Raw genomic sequence first — 17,652 nt, 5'->3', positions numbered from 1 at the left:
CGGACACGCTCCCCACGGCCCTGCTCAGCCCCGAGTGCGCCCCTGGGCCCCCCGGGAGAAGTCACCAAAGCCTTGCCGGCTGCACGGAGCTCTACACCCCTCCCCCCCCCCCCCCCACACACACAGGGCCAGTGCCTCTGGGACGCTTCTACTCGCCACACGTTTCTTCAGCTTTGGGGGCACTCTGTCTAGAATGTGCTGTGACGGGCCCGGAATGAAGAAGCCTGAGAAGGCCCCAGGCCCGCCGACAGTCGGAGCCTCGTCCCCACCGGGTGGGGGTTGAGTGCCTGACAGGGGCCTCCTCTCCGTGCAGTGGCTCCGCTGTGTGCACAGCCCTCCCGAGCCCTGGCTGGACACGCGCTGGGAAGAGCCTGGGGTGGCAGGGGCAGAGGACACCCCTCCTCACAGAGAGCCGGCCGGGCTGGTGCCCTGCGCTGGGGCCCGGGCATGTCTGGCCAGCACCCTCTTCCCTGCAGCGGCCACAGCAGGGGCGACGGGGTTCCAGGCACAGGGACAGGGAGTGTGGCCCACAGGGAGGCCGGGGGCGGGTGTGTGCGTGCAGCCCCCACGGCTCGCCACGAGCGCCTCGGAGGCCACGTTTCTCTGGGCTCGAGTCTACGCACAATGAGATGCAAACACCTCAGAAAGTTGGATGGGTTACGTTCATTCTGCTGTTTTCAGTTTGCCTCCACTAAAGCTCGCCGTGGGATGTGTGGAGCCCCCCCCCCCCCCCCCTGCCCGGCCCAGCTCCCAGGTAGCTCGTCTCATCACCTATCGCTGGATTCTGTCCCGTTCTGTGACTTTCCAGTGTTTATCCAAGAGTACCTGCCTGCAGGTGTCAGGAGTGCAGCAGGGAGCGCTGGCATGCGGGCTGTGTGGACGTACGTTTTCAAACCAGTGGGGTCAGTACTCACGAGCAGGTGCGTGCTGCGCTTTGGAGGCGGCGGCCGGACTGCCTGCCGGCGGGGCGGCCTCGCTGTGTGCCCGCCACCTGCCCTCCTCGCCCCGCCAGCGCTGGATGCCGTCAGCCTTGCCCACAGGCGGGTGCTGCTGTCTCGTGCTGTCAAGGTTCGGCACGTTTCTGCGCGTTGACTTGCACGCACACGCGCGTGCACGCACACGCACGCACGCACACACTGCATCCATGCGCATCTGTGTGTCTGTAGCTTCTTCGTGGAAGTGTCTGCTCAGATCTCGAGCCCATTCTGCGCCTGGTCGTTTCTCAGATCACTGAGCTGGCTGGTCTCAGTCTGCGGGGGCCCTTCTACGCGCGCGACTTGGCATCTGTCTCCTGCTCCGCCACTTTCCTTCCTGCTGTCTGAATGGTGCCTTTTGCAGAGCGAACATTTTTTAGATAAACTCCAATTTGTCAATGACTTCCTGTCCTCCCTCGGCGGACCAGCCTCTTCCTCGGCATCCACGGCCCTGCTCTCTTCTGGCGTTCTGGTTTTCTCATGCCCCAAATGAGTTACCCTCACCCTGCAACACGGCCGGGGGCTTAAAAGGCAGTCACAGATGGGAACGCAGCTGGGCCCCTGAGTTCACATACGGAACAGGCTGCTTTTGTGGATGGCGGCACATTGGCCCCGAGTCGAAAATGCCTCCCACCTGACCCTCGCAGAACGCCTCACCGATTCTGTGCCGGCGGGCAGGGTTTGCTCCCCAGATCTGGGCCCGTCTCTGCGAGGCGCACAGAGTGGTGGCCGTGGGGCGGTGGGTGTTTGGGTGGTGGCTAGGGGCTTCGGGGGTTGGTGGAGGCTGGTCACAGGTTGGCAGCGACACGGCCGCACTCCGGGGGCCACCCAGGTACAGGGGGCACGTGGCACGCCCCCCGGTGGACCAGGAGACGTATGTCCTATTACAGATTTGGCTTTTGATGTGCTATGTACCAACTCTTGGCCTAACTTCAGGTGAGTACGATTTTCTTCCTTTTTAAAAAAAGTTTATTGGCACCTGGGTGGCTCAGTCGGCTAAGCGTCCGCCCCTTGATTTCGGCTCAGGTCGTGATCTCAGGGTCGCGGGATGGAACCCTGTGTGGGGCCCCGTGCTGGGTGTGGAGCCTGCATGGGGTTCTCTCCCTCCCTCCGTCGGCTCCTCCCCTGCTCATGCTCTTTCTCTCTCTCTCCAAAATAGAAATAAGATGAAGTTTGTTTGTTTGTTTATATAGTCTCTGTACCCAACGTGGGGCTTGAACTCACAACCCTGAAATCAAGAGTCGCATATTCCTGACTGAACCAGCCAGGTGCCCCTGTTTTTATTCAAAAAGTTTATATTTTTATATATAGATCTATGACTGATTTCGAGTTAATCTTTGCGTAAGTTATGCAATTAAGACCACGATTCATTTTTTTTTTGCATATATATTTCCAGTTGTCCCAACACTATTTGTTGAAAAACTACCCTTTCTCTGGTGAACTGCCTTTCTACCTTTGTAAAAAAATCAATTACCCTTATTTGTCTGGTTCTATTCTGGGCTCTGGATTCTGTTCCATGATCTACACGTCTATCCTTCACCAACCGACACCATACTGGCTCCACTGCCACAACTTGAGAGTCAGTTTTGAAATCAGGTAACGTAGGGGCACCCGGGTGGCTCAGTCAGTTAAGCGTCCAACTTCGGCTCAAGTCACGATCTCACGGTTCGCGGGTTCGAGCCCTGCGTCAGGCTCATTCTGTGTCTCTCTCTCTCTCCGTCCCTCCCCTGCTCATGCTGTCTCTCTCTCTCAAAAGTAAACAAACATTAAAAAAAAATCAGGTAACGTAACGCTCATACCTTTATTCTTTTTCAAAATTCTTTTTTTTTTAATTTTTTTTTATTTAAAAAAAAAATTTTTTTTTCAACGTTTATTTATTTTTGGGACAGAGAGAGACAGAGCATGAACGGGGGAGGGGCAGAGAGAGAGGGAGACACAGAATCGGAAACAGGCTCCAGGCTCTGAGCCATCAGCCCAGAGACTGACATGGGGCTCGAACTCACGGACCGCGAGATCGTGACCTGGCTGAAGTCGGACGCTTAACCGACTGTGCCACCCAGGCGCCCCTTTTTCAAAATTCTTTAAACTATTCTAGGTTTTCCAACTTTGCATGTAAGAATCAGCTTGCCTATATCAGCAAATCTTGTGGGGTTTGGGGAATGCAGTTAATCCACACATCATTTAAAGAGAACTGGTGTCTTTATTCTGTCAAATCTTAAAATCCCTGAACATGGTATGTCTCTCCATTTTTTTAAGTCTTTAGAGATGTCTTTCTTTAAAACTTTGTATTTTTTAACACACAGACCCAGTGCATGTTTTCTGTGGAGTGTACCTGAGTATTTATGGGGCTTTTTTGGAGCTACCGTAGATAGTATTTTCTAAATTTATGGTTTCTAAGTTTGATTTTTCTGTTGCAATCTTCCATCCCACGACCTCACCAAACTTACATATTTGTTCTACAAGTTTTTCTTACAGGTTATTTGGGACAGTTTTATTTCTTTTTTTTCCCCCATATGTGTACATTTATTAAACTTTCCTTAGAGTGGTTACGACTTCCGGTATGGTGTTGAATGAGACTCCTAAGAGTAGGTTTCTCTGTCTTACTCCTAGTTTCAGGGAGAACATCTAGTGTTTCACCATGAAATGTGATGTAAGCTGCTGTTTTTGTAGATGCCCCTTATCTGGTTGAGGAAGTTCCCGGCTACCCCTTTTTTTGCTGGAAGGTTTGTTTGTTGGTTTTAAGAAAGCACACAAGCCGGGGGAGGGGCAGAGAGAGAAGAGAGAGAGAATCCCAAGCAGGTTCCACACTGTCAGTGCAGAGCCTGACTCGGGATTTGATCTCACAAACCCTGAGATCACAACTTGAGCTGAAATCAAGAGTTGGATGCCGAACCCACTGAGCCTCCCAGGCGCCCTTTGAGGGAAGTTTTCTCATGAGTGGGTGCTGGGTTTGGTCAAATGTTCTTTCTGCACCAACTGATACGATGTGTGATCTTTTTCCTTTAGATGATTAACATGACAAATGATAGTGATACGTCTTCAACTGATGAACCAACCTTGCATTTTCATGATAAATGCCACTTGGTTGTGGTGTATTCTTCTTTTTATATAACATTTGATTTGACTATATTTTGATTGAGGATTTTCATTTGGCTCATAGGAGTATTTGTCTGTAGTTCTCCCTTCCTCCCTCCCTCCCCCTTCCTCCCTCCTTCCCTTTCCTTCCTTCCTTCCTTCCTTCCTTCCTTCCTTCCTTCCTTCCTTCCTTCCTTCCATCTCTCCCTCTCTCCCACCCTCCCTTCCTTTTACTTTCTTTTGTACTCTTAGGTATGAATATCAGGGTAATGCTGTCCTCATAAGTTGGGACATATTCCCTCCTGTTTTATTTTTCTGGAAGAGAATGAATGTAATTGGTGTTATTTCTTTAAGTGTCTGGTGGAATTTGTCATTGAAGCCATCGGGGCCTGGAGGTTTTTCAGGAGGGGTAACTACAGATTCAATTTTTTAGATGGTTATGGGACTATGACACTGTGCTTTACAGCAAATATGTATTTTGGTCTTCATCCAGGATCCTGGCGCTCACAGCTCATAAAACTCTTGGAGTCTCTAAGAGAAAAGGGAACATCTTTTGTTACAACAGTTGGTCTCCCGTCCTCAGTTCCTGAAGTCCCTTCGGAGCCATGAGGGTGAAGTGGGTGTCTTGTTCCGCATAAACAGCCCCTTTACACCACAACTGGGTTTGTGTCCATGAGGAGACTTTTGGAAGAGCCCTAAGGATGGGCGCTGGGTGCCAGGAGGAGCCAACTATGATTAGAGGGTTTGGAGCCTCCATAAAAACGCAAAAGGAGGGGGTCCTGAGGGCTTCCAGGTTGGTGAATCACGTGCAGAAGGGTCCAGGGACCCTTGCACACCTCACCCCATGTATCTCTACATCTGGCCGTTCATTCATATCCTTTAATATTCTTTGTAATAGACCTGCAATCTAGTAAGTCAACTTGTCTTCCAAGTTCTGTGAGCTGCCCTAGCAAATTAACAGAACCAGAGGAGGGGGTCATGGAAACCAAATAATAGCTGGTGAGTCAGAAGCACAGGAGACAACCTGGATTGGCGTCTGAACTGGGGGCGGGCTTGTGGGACTGAGTCCTTCACCTGTGGTGCTTTCTTCAGGCAGGTAGAGTCAGAACTGAGTTACTTTGGTGGGACACCTGGTCACTGTCTGTGAGAATGGAGTTAATTCCTGGGTGATGTGGAAAAACACACACACATTGTGAGGACTATCCCAGTTACCTAACTCATCTTGAGTGAGTTTTGCAAGCGTGTGGTTTTGAAGAATTGCTTCATTTCATCTAAGTTGTCAAATTAATGTGTGTGCAGTCGTTTGTAGTTTCCCTTTTTATGTTTCTGTGGATGGTAGTGATATGCTCTCTTTCCTAATATTGGTGAATTATGTCTTCTTTTATTCTTTCTGTCTGCAAGAGATTTATCAACATACTGATGTTTTCAAAGAACTAGTTTTTGGTTTCACTGATTTTTCTCTGTTCTCAATTTTTCTGATACCTGTTCTTATCTTTATCATTTCCTTCCTTCTGCTTGCTTTGGGTTTATTTGTTGGGGTTTTTTGGTTTTGCTTTTGTTTGTTTTAGTAGGCTTCATGCCCAACATGGGGCTTGAACTCATGAGCTATGAGTTCCCTTCCCCGTGGAGCGTCTTAAGGTGGACACTTGGTTAATGGATTTGGGACCTGTCTTCTTCTGTAATGTCACCATTTAGTGCTATGAATTTCCCTCTAAGTACTGCTTTATATGCATCCCATAAATTGGACACTTTTAGTTCAAAATATGCTCTAATCTCCCTTGACTCTTCCTCTTTGATGTATGAACTATTTAGAAGTGGACTGGTTAACTTCTAAGTGTGGGAGAATTTCATGTTATCTTTCTGTTAACAATGCCTGGCTTAATACCATTATGTCATTCAATTACTTTCAATGACTTTAGAGTGTATCTTGGTAAATGTGTCGTGTGCACTTGAAGGGTTGTGTTCTACTGTGTTGGGTGAAGATATAAAAATATCTCATGCATATATATGCTTGTGTGTGTGTGTGTGTGTGTGTGTGTGTACACCTATATGTGTGCATGTTCTGTGCGTGTGGACACCTGTATGTGTACACGTTCATGTCGATGCTGTTCTCCTCTTCATATCCTTGCTCATTTTCTACCAGTTTGGTCAATTCCCAAGACAGGAGCATTGGAACCTCCGAGTGTAACTGGAGTTTGTCAAATTCCCCTTGAAATCCTGCCAGTGTTTTCTTTCTGTACTTTGCAGACCCTGTGTTAGGTGCCCACACATTGAGGCTTGTTGGGTCTTCTTGTCATGTCCCTCTTGGTCTCTGCATTTTCCTTGCTCTGCAGTTGACTTTGTCTGGCGCTCCTCTGTTTCCGTTTGCCAGTGTGTCCTCTGCCATTTCTTCAAGCCGTCTTGTAAGCTCACATTTGAAGCGAGTTTCTTGGGGACAGAAGATAGTTGTTATTTCTTGTAAGTGCTCTGACAGTCTCTGTCTATAGGGATTTTCTACACACACACACTGTGGTAAGAGCAGCAGACCCTTTCTGACAGCATGCTGACCGTCGGTCTTTAATGTGCTTAGGCCATTTTCAGCTCATGGAAGAACTGATGCGTTTGGACTTAAGTCTTATCATTTTTTACGTGTTTTCTATTTGTGCCTTGTTTCTCTGTTTGCCATTTTCTGCCTTCTTTTGGCTTCTGCAAACTCCTTTTGGTATTTCACTTCAATTACGTTTTTATGGTATGTCTTTGTGTAAATATCTCAGTGGTGGCCACAGGGACTATGATATTGTATCTCTACTTCAGGTCATACCTTCTTCCAATCAAATCTAGGTGGGTTTACACCCTCACTGTGAAAAGCACACCTTAAAAATGTTTAGAAGACAATATCTTTGGGGCGCCTGGGTGGCGCAGTCGGTTAAGCGTCCGACTTCAGCCAGGTCACGATCTCGCGGTCTGTGAGTTCGAGCCCCGCATCAGGCTCTGGGCTGATGGCTCAGAGCCTGGAGCCTGTTTCCGATTCTGTGTCTCCTTCTCTCTCTGCCCCTCCCCCGTTCATGCTCTGTCTCTCTCTGTCCCAAAAATAAATAAACGTTGAAAAAAAAAAAAAAAGACAATATCTTTATGACCCTGGGTGAGGAAGGATTTCCTACGTTAATAGATATGCACAGAGCATGAACAGGCAAGTCAGAGAAAATATGCACGGCCAAGGAACATATGAAAGTGCACTCAACCTCGCCAATGCTGGGGAAACGCCAATCAAAAGGGCAATGAGACACAATTTCTCACTCTTACGACTCAGGTTGGGGGACTGACATTGTCCAGGGGATTCCTGGTGGGGACCTGGAGCGACAGGGAAAGCTTCCGTTTTGCTGGTGGCAGTGCAAGTGGTCACCACCACGCTGGAGGGCAACTCCACGAGACCCGAGCAAGTACCTCTCATGGTGTACAGGTCCACAACGTGTGAATACCCCGAAGTGCATTTTCAGCGCAAGACATCAGAAACAAGAGGGTGTGAACAGATGAATCTGGGCATATTCACGCCATGGAATCCTCTGCTTCAGTTAAAATGAACAAACTACATTGTATCTACAATGTTACTGAATGGAAAAAAGCGATCTGCAGAAGGATATACGCTGTACTATTTATACACGGTTTACCACAGGCAGAACGCAGAACGGGAGTTTACATTTTTTGGAATGCACACTTACGTGACAGTAGAAATCTGTGGGAATAACTAAATTCAGGTTGGTAGTTACCTTCAGGGCAACGATGCAGGGTGGGATCAGAGAAGGTGTTCAAGGGGCTCTGATCACGTTTTTAAGATAGGGTCAGTAGAGGGTGTTCGTGTTTTGAAAATGATTGTACGTATGAAAGATTCAATAATAAAACACATAAGTAGGGGCGCCTGGGCGGCTCAGTCGGTTAAGCGTCTGTCAATTTTGGCTCAGGTCATGATCTCACGGTTAGTGAATCCCAGCCTGGTATCAGGCTCCGTGCTGACGGTGTGCAGCCTACTGGGGCTTCTCTGCCTCCCTCTTTCTGTCCCTCCCCTGCTTGCTCTCTTTCTCTCTCAAAATAAGTAAACAGTAAAAAATAAAACACATATGGGGGTGCCTGGGTGGCTCAGCGGGTTAAGTGTCCGACTTCGGCTCAGGTCATGATCTTGCCGTCCGTGAGTTCGAGCCCCGCGTCGGGCTCTGTGCTGACAGCTCGGACCCTGGAGCCTGTTTCAGATTCTGTGTCTCCCTCTCTCTCTCTGCCCCTCCCTTACACTCTCGGTCTCTCAAAAATGAATAAACGTTAAAAACAAAACAAAACACAACACACATGTCTATGTTTCACATATACACGGAAACACCAAAATCTTAGGAGTGTTTGCTACTGATCAGTAATTGGATTGTGGGTGACTTACTTTTGTTTTTTATACTTATATGTGTTTTCTAAGCATTTTTTTCTGGAAAGTGTATTATTCTTATTACCTTAGAGATGTTTTTTGGGGGCGCCTGGGTGGCTCAGTTGGTTAAGCATCTGACTTCGGCTCAGGTCACCATCTCGCGGTTCCTGAGTTCAAACCCTGCATCAGGCTCTGTGCTGACGGCAGAGGCTGCCTGGGATTCTCTCTCTCTCTCTCTCTCTCTCTCTCTCTCTCTCATTCTCTGTCCCTTCCTCACTCGCGCTCTCCCTCTCTCTGTTTCTAAGCACATTTTTTAATGTTTTTTGGTTACAGGGATGTCCTGTCCCAAGCAGACCCCACCTTTCCACTTCCCAGCACTTCACACTCTTACACCCGAAGCCCGGACACAAGTTGTCACCCAGGACGAAGCAGTGGCTGACCCAGTTTATAAAAGAGCTCTCTCCCCGCCATGCACCACTGGCCTTTGGGCCGTGGAGAATATAGTGTCACTGGCGGCTCCCGCCGTTTCCAGGATCAGAGAAACTTGGGAAAATGTTCCGTGGGTTCCCTGACTCGCTGAGCGGAGCCTGGGGCCTCCTGGGGGTGGGCACACGAGGAGGCGCCCAGCTTCTGTGCCGTGGCGAGGCCTGAGGCCGGGCCAGCGGTGCTCACCCCCTGCAGAAGAGAAGCCCAGGCTCCGCCTCACGGCTTTTGCAGCCACAACAGGGGGCGCCTCATCTCGTCTCTGGATCGCCCCCGTTACGTGTGTTTGTGGGTGTCTATTTCCCCTCAGTTATGAGACCAGAACCCTAAATTTACACACACACACACAGGAAATGTTCCCACCGTACCGTCCCCCTCGTGTGGCTTTGAGCACCTGGCGTGGCTCACGTGGCACCTCCACTGGCGGCAGCAGCCGGGCTCGGAAGAACGTGAGTAACGGTGGCCAAGGTGCCCGCGGGGCTCCCTTCACGTCGTACTGGGGCTACCAGTTTCCTTCTCTGTATTTTCAGTTACTCTGCGAGGAGCTCACACCCCCTAGAAGACAAAATTGATGGAAACCGTGTCCAACGACTCGAGAAGAGGGTTCCGCGAGCACAGCGCCGGAAGGCTGGGCCCAGGCGGCCGGGTGAGGGGGCCCCGGGCGGTGGGGCCTCCACAGCCAGTCCTCCTCCGACGCGGGGGCTGAACCGCTCACACCGCTGCCAGTTCAAGCTTCTTGAGCCTCACCACCTGCCACCGCGACGGGCTGTGACTCATGGGAGCGTCCTTGTCAAATTTCTTTCACGCCCGAGCGGTGGTCTCGGGCCTCTGGGTTTCCTCGGGGCCGGGCCCCCCCAGTCCGCACACCCGAGGTCCGCACGGCACCCCCCTCCCCCGGTGCTGCACGTTCCGCTGTCAGGGCAGGTCGGCGAGAAACGTGTCCCCGGCCCGCTCATGCCCACACGACCTGCTCCTCGTTCCCTGGGCCAGCGAACGTCGTGAGTCCACTCACTGCCGCCACTGGAGCTCGGTCTCCTCCTCTTAACACCTTCCCTTCTGATGAGAGCGGAAGGATTTTGTAACAAGTCACTTACCGATGACGGGATGACTTCTACTGATTCCGTCACTTACCTCCACTGCTTTTGTTTCATGTTTGATGGGTTTTTTAATCTGAACCTCTCACCGTTCTTAAATAAATACACGTAAATATAGCCAAGGAAGGTACCTTCATGCTTGTCCAAAGCGGGAGTGTGTGATACGTATCCTAACTCAGTGAAACACTCCAAAGACATCTTTCCGATGGCGACTGAAAGTGGGTTTTCCCAGGTCGCTTTCCCGGCTGCGCAACTGTGGCGGCTCGGATAGCACCGGGCCCTGGGGGGAGCGGATCCCGGAGGAGTAAAATGACAGCGGGCTTCACGGGTCACGTCTCTTCAAACTTGACCGAAACGTGGCCATCAGGCTTTCTGCTCCTGATCAAGACAGGGTAACAGGGACTGTATCCCTCTCCCACCAGAAACAACTACGAAAACCTGAAAGGATATATGAAGGCATGGGACACCCAGGGACAAAGGACCCTGCTGGACTGCAAGCGCACGAGGTGAGGCACAGGACGGTCCCCGCTCCTGCCTGGAGGAGGTTTCCGGCCCACGGCAGAGGTTAGAAAACCCACGCGGATCCCAGAGGCCTTCTTGGTTAAGGCGACAGAGCCTGGAGGCTGGGAGGCCAAGGAGGCTAGCATCTGTGGTGTCAGACAGCAAGCGTCTGCACAAGGGAAGGACTCGAGGCCCCCAGGGCCCCCTGAGCGTTCAGCAGCGCGCTAGTCAGCACATGCACGTGAGGAAACTGCCCGACTGGCGGAGAGAATCCAAAGGAATTGGAGGGAACGGTCCCCAGGGAACCCTCACGAGTTGCTGGGAATACTGCCTGTTCCCCACAGCTAGATGGGGCCTCGCCATTCATGGGGCATCAGCGAGAACGTTCAGAAAGGTGTTCCCCTGATGGTGGGGAAGAATGAATCCGACTAAAGAATGCCCCAGCTCTACCTAACGAAGTATAAAAGGAACACGTGAAAGAGTCAAACTGTTTTCAGGTCACTGAATTAAATCTTAGAACAAAGAAAGCTGGGACAGAATGCAGAGCCCGGAAATAAGCCTGCACACATATGGTCACGTAAATTACGGTGAAGGAGGCAAGAATACACATGGTGGAGGACAGTGTCTTCAACAAACGGTGCTGGGAACACGGCACAGCCACCGGCAAAAGAACGAAACTGGACCCTACGTCACATCATACACAAAACCAACTCAGAACGGACAACCTCAAACCATAAAACTCCTGGAAGAAAACACAGGCTTAAGCTCCTTAGCACTGGTCTTGGCGACGATTACTGGATTGGACACCAAAAGCAAAGGCAACAGAAGCAAAACTAAACAAGCGGGACCACACAAACCAGAAAGCTTCTGCGGAGCCAAGGAAACCGTCAACAAAATGAACGGACAACCTACTGAGTGGGAGAAGATGTTTGCAAATCATAGATGTGACAAGGAGCTAATATTAAAAGGTATAAAGAATTCATATAACACAATAGCAAAAAAAAAAACAAAAACAGATTAAAAATGGGCAGAAGACATGAACAGACATTTTTTCAAAGAAGACACAGGTGACCGGCAAACACATGAAAAGATGCTCAACATCTTTCATCATCAGGGAAATGCAAATTAAAGCCACAGTGAAATAGGACCTCACACCTGCCGGAAAGGCTAGGCCCAAGGACAAGCCGTATCAGGTGCTGGCGAGGATGTGGAGAAGGGAGCCTCGAGCACTGCTGGTGGAAGTAAAAGTTGGTGCAGCCGCTCTGGGAAGCAGTATGGAGCTTCCTCCAAAAATTAAAGACAGTGAGAAAACAGAGCGGAACTACCAGATGATCCAGCAATCCCATTTCTGGGAATTTATCCAAAGGAAATGAAAACACTAACTTGAGAAGATGTACGCGTTCCACGTTCACTGCAGCACTACTGGTAACAGCCTGGACGTGGAAAGAGCCCAAATGTCCGTCGAGTGAGGACCGGATAAAGAAGTGGCACATACACACGATGGGATATTACTCAGCCATAAAAACAACGAAATCCTGCCGTTTGCCATGACGTGGATGGGCCTGCAGGGCTTCACGTTTACGCGGACACACACGCACACGTCGGCCCTACTGCGCATGACTATGCGCTCAGAGACACAAGACAGCGGAGCGGTGGTCGCCGGCTGCGAGGGGGCGGGGTGTGGGCAGACGGGATGAAAGGGGTCCGTTGGGACAAACCTCAGTTCCAGAATAAACGAGTCCCGGGGAATGTGCCACGCAGCATGGTGACTCTAGCTAATAATCACATACTGTGCGTTGGAAAGTTGCAAAGGCAGATAGTAGATTAAAAGTTCTCATCAGAAGAAAACAGTTTTTGTGACCAGGGGAGGTGATGGATGTTACCTAAATCTGTTGTGGTGATCGTTTCCCCATTTCCCCATTTCCACAAATGTCGAATTGTTACGATGCACACCTGACACCCACTGTTTTATGTTAATTATATTTCTGTAAAAAATGTACATAGCATACCCATTATTTTGTTGTGTGCCTGTCACTCAATTAAAAATGTGAAATTTATGTTAATACATGCACTAATTATTTTTCACAAATCAATTCTATGAGTGTGTCACAATTTATATATTGCTTCATTAACTGATGGAAATAAATACTGTTTTTACTTTTTTATAGTTACCACAGAATTCTCCAAGAAACAGCAATGCTATTAAAAGAAAAGAAAGCAAAATGAATTCTACTGAGAGGGCAACTTGTATCATCTCCAGAAACCGTCTCTATATTGAACATAGCAAATTAAATTGCTCCACATTACAGGGGAGAAAAAAGCTGAATATACAAACATCTCCGGTTCTAGAACTGAGCCCCCATATGTACAGAAACGAACCTCGATGCAGCTCCTAACTCTTATACAACATTTAATTCAAAATAAATTATAAGCCACAGTAATATGAAAAATGTATTTTGAATTTACCTAAATGTACAACACAAAACTGTAAAACTTCTACAGTAAAACAAAAGTGACCTTGCGTGTCGACGCATCACCAAAGCACAGTCCCTGAAAGAAAAATTTTGCAAGTTAGGCTCCATTAAAATTAAACATTTTTGCTCTGGGAATGGCAACATCAAAAAACTTTTTTGATGTTTATTTATTTTTGAGAGCGACAGAGAGAGAGAGCGAGTGGGGAAAGGGGAGAGAGAGAGGGAGACACCGAATCTGAAGCAGGCTCCAGGCTCTGAGCTGGACGTGGGGCTCGAACCCACGAGCCACAAGATCATGACCTGAGCCGAAGTCGGATGTTTAACCGACAGAGCCACCCAGGCGCCCCGGGAAGGGCAGCATTTAAAGAATAGAAAATCACAATACAAAAATACACACAAGTCACATTATCAGATAAAGGACTTGTTATCCAAAATGTACAAATAACCCTTAAAGCTCAAGTATAATAAAACAAACCACCCAGTAAAAGTCAGGCAAAAGATCTGACCGTGCATCTCCCCTCAAAGACATGCACACACAAGTCAGAGCACGAAAAGATGCTCACCACCGTGTGTCATCGGGGAGTTTCAAATCAAAAGGCCACCGGAGATGCCCCGACACAACTCTCTATCAGAATGGCTGAAATGGAAGGAACCCACAACACCGGCTGCCGGGAGGACAAGAGCGGGGCCTCTCTCACGGCAGGCGGGGGTGCAGAATGGTGCGGCCGCTGGAACTGAGTTTGGCGGTTTCTTACAAAACCACACATCCTCTTACCGTACAACCCAGCAATCACCCTCTTAGTTATTTACCCAACTAACTTGAAAGCTTCTGTCCACACAAAACCTGCACTGAACGTTGATAACAGCTCATTTATAATCGCCAAGAACTGCAAGTAATCGCGGTATTTTCAACAGGCGGATCGATAAACAAACCGTGGTCCATGCGGACAATGGACTGCTATTCGGGGATAAAAAGGAATGAGCTCTGAGGCCGCACGGACACTGGAGGAAGCCCACGTGCACGTTACTAAGCGAAGAGGCAAAGCTACAGAGATGCCAAACGGACCGCGGCAGCCAGAGGTCTGGGAGGCGGCAGAGCTGAACAGGTAGGGGGATTTCTAGAGCAGTGAAACTGTTCTGCAAATACTTTCCTTCAGATATAGGGCACCGCACATTTCTCAAAACCCACAGAACTTTAACGTTCGCGGATGAAGGAAAGATAATTTCGGACGTCGGGGACCCAGGAAGGGATGCAGACGGTGGCCAGACTCTCGGGGTGTCACAAACGCGTGAAACCCCCTCACTGAAGGGGCGGGAGTCCGTAAGACTCAAGGCAGGGCACCCGCCCGCGAGCGCCGGGCTCTAGTTGACAAAGTTGTTCCCGGCGGAGTCAGGTGACCAGTTCTGATCCTGCGGCCCGCGTCCTGGAGTGAACAACTGAGTACGAGGCCGGCGGCCGGTGGGAGCCCCGTGCGGTCTCACCGCTGAGTGGGAGGTTACAGGGGATCGGGGGGAGGATGGGCCCTGGGGTAACGGGTGGTGGTCGGAGACGGAGTAAGAACTCGTGTTTAGCTTAACGTAGGTACAGCTGGTTGCGCAGAGAAACATTTCTCATTTGTGTGTTTGCACGGTTTGTACACACACATATACAGTTGCCCCTTGAGAATGCACAGGTCAAGGGGTACCGATGCCCCCCACCCCTGTGCAGTTGAAGGTCTGCATATAACCTTTGACTTCCCAGAAACTTGCTAACAGCTACCGCTGACTGGAAGTCTTGCTGGTAACATAAACAGTGCATTACCATGTACTTTGTGTGCTGTATACAGTACCTGCTAAGTCCTTACAATAAACTAAGCTAGAGAATCAAATGTCATTAGGAAAGTTAGGAGAGCGACGTTTGCAGCACTGTGCTGTGGTCACTGGAAACAACCCACGTACACGTGGCCTGTGCAGCTCACACCTGCGTTGTTCATGGGCCAACCATATCTCCTTACCCTAAAAGCAAAGAAACCCCAATAGTGAGCACACCCGGCCAGGTGGTCATGACATAAACTCACGTGTGAGTGAGAAGGACGCCCCTGTGACTCAAAACTCAAGGGTTTCGAGTCTCCACCCCAGAAAGCCGGGACAAAGACCAGTCAAGTTCTTTAGTATTCAGCGGGCACAGAGGCACGAAGGGATCAAATGCTATTGGAAAAGTGGTGCCACAGCCTTGCTCGACACAAGGTCACCATGAGCCTTCCGTTTGTAAGCACCGCAGTATCTGTGACGTGACGCAGGGTGAGGGAACGTGTGACACCGGGAGGTAATGCCTATACCACACGTGCAGTGCTGACATCCCAGAAGGAGAGGACAAAGATGGGGGAGTAAAAAATTGCTGGGGCGCCTGGGGGCTCCGTCAGTTAGGTGTCCACTTCGCCTCAGGTCATGATCTCCGGGTCCATGAGTTCAAGCCCCGCGTCGGGCTCTGTGCTGACAGCGCGGAGCCTGGAGCCTGCTTCCGATTCTGGGTCTCCCTCTCTCTCTGCCCCTCCCCCGGCCACACTCTGTCTCTCAAAAACAAATAAACGTTTAAAAAATTATTGAAGAGGGGCGCCTGGGTGGCGCAGTCGGTTAAGCGTCCGACTTCAGCCAGGTCACGATCTCCCGGTCCGTGAGTTCGAGCCCCGCGTCAGGCTCTGGGCTGATGGCTCAGAGCCTGGAGCCTGTTTCCGATTCTGTGTCTCCCTCTCTCTCTGCCCCTCCCCCATTCATGCTCTGTCTCTCTCTGTCCCAAAAATAAAATAAACGTTGAAAAAAAAATTAAAAAAAAAATTGTTGAAGAAATAAGGGCTAAATATTGTGATGAAGCCCAGTAACCTCCAGCAGCGCGAGGAGAGAGCGCCACACGGGGGCACGTCTTACCCAACCTGCCAACAGCCACGGGCACAGGAGAGTTCTGGAAGCGGCCACCGGAAAGAAGCACAGGGAGAGGAACCTGCAGGGACCTCGGGCCGCGGGCCAGCGCCACCGGCTCCCACCTCTGTCCGGGAGCAGGGCAGTGACCTGGCCTCCCACACCCCGTGGAGACACCCTTCAGCGACGAGGATGAAATGCGAACATTTTCAGAGGTCAAGGCTGAGAAGGTGTCTCCGGGAGGCCTACGTTCCAGGACATGCTTGGGGAAGATCTGCGGGAGATCGGCAGCGGACGCGGCGTGCGTGGGGTGTGCGCGGGGCATGTCCGGAGTGTGCAGAAGGACGTGAGCAGCACGTGCGTGGTGTGTGGAAGGGCGTGCACCTGCGGACGGGGAGCCCCCGAGCAGCCGGCTGTGGACCGAGGGCTTCCGCTGGGCGGCTGTGAACACGAAACCAGCCTCTGCTCCTCCAGCAACAGCCGCACTGCCCGCCTCTCCGGGACCACAGCGGAGGCTGCATCTCAGTAAGCCTATGGAACCTTCCAGAACTCGCAACGGCCTGGGGTTCTCGCTCAGCCGTCTCCCAGAAAGCCTCGGGACGACCGGGCTGTGCCTCCGCCCGCAGACCACCCGGTGACGGTGACGACAGGGCCTACTGGGCTCCAGGCTTCTCGTCCATCCCTGAGAACAGCCCCAAACCTGCTGGCGCTCTCCTGCTCGTCCCAGGCCACGGCCTTGTCCTCAGCAACACAGAAGCCGAAGGACCCAACTTCTGGGCCACCGGAGCAGTGGCCGCGGCTGGCTGGCCCTGTGACCTACCCAAGTCACAGGACGCCGGCGGTCTGCGGCCCCTCAGATGCCCACGGAGCAAGGAAACGAGAACAGAGTCACAGCATTCAGGGGTCAGGAGTGGGTGTTCCTGGCATTAGACGGATTTCTGTGACAAAGGGCACAGGACAGACCCAGGGCTGTCCTGAGGGCGACTGCTTACAACTGGACCACGACGCAGCGCTCTGTCTGAGCCTCGGGGCGCCTGGAGCCCAGACACTCTCGCCGGCAGGGGTCTGCACCCAGCTCACCCCAGAAGTCCCCAGCCCCCCAGGCCCCCCCAGCCCGCCTGCCCCCTGCCCACAGTGCAGAAAGCAGACGAGAGCCAGCCAGGGGGATTTCGGGTTTTCCTGTTGGTCCTATTTCCTGTCACTATGGACTGGAGCTCTCGGACTCTCCGCTGAGGTCCAGACGGTAATATTTGGGGCTTTTGGGACCACACGGGCCCTGCTGCGTGTTCTCCAGCTTTTTGTCTTGTTTTTCTGCAGCCTTTACAGTGTGAAACCCATCCTGGATCTTGGGTTGTGCAAAGATGGCCCACGGTGGGCTTGGCTCCCCTGCAGGAGGCCCCCACATCCCCCCTCGGGAGGGGTCCTGTGTGAGGTCCCCAGCAGCCACGGAGCTGGGGTGGGGATCACGTGGGAGGAAGGGCAGCTGGCAGCCAGAAAGGACCTTGGGGGCGCCGCACACATCGGACGCCTACGCTGACTTCAGCAAGGCGGCGCACGTCCTGACCCTCTCCTCCGTCGCTCTGTGAAACCTGTGTGAGCTGCCGACGCTTCGCGGGGCTGGGTCTCCTCCGAGGACGCGGTGGAGCCGAGTCCTTCCCGGCGAGGACAGCCCGCGGACAGGGCTGTGCAGACGGCCTTGGCCACCGCGGCCACGGGAGTACACTAGGCCATCGGAATCACAGAGGGGGACTTCCCGCCTGTGGCTGGCGCGC

General features: G+C 51.3%; 1 long non-coding RNA gene across 1 annotated transcript; it reads right to left on the bottom strand.

The window, feature by feature from the left end:
• Positions 1-4,351: 4,351 nt before the first annotated feature.
• Positions 4,352-10,933, bottom strand: LOC124527512 (uncharacterized). The gene is made up of 3 exons (XR_006965911.1): positions 10,142-10,933; positions 9,285-9,471; positions 4,352-6,476 (listed from the first exon to the last, which is right to left on the bottom strand). It is a non-coding gene; the product is annotated as an uncharacterized LOC124527512 (long non-coding RNA).
• Positions 10,934-17,652: the final 6,719 nt, after the last annotated feature.

Source organism: Lynx rufus, unplaced genomic scaffold (assembly GCF_022079265.1).
Source record: "Lynx rufus isolate CCGP_SWC_20201006 ecotype Redwood Valley unplaced genomic scaffold, mLynRuf1.p SCAF_50, whole genome shotgun sequence".
NCBI classification, from domain to species: Eukaryota; Metazoa; Chordata; class Mammalia; order Carnivora; family Felidae; genus Lynx; species Lynx rufus.
Note: the sequence above shows the minus strand (reverse complement) of the source record. Positions and strands in the feature narration are given on the sequence as shown.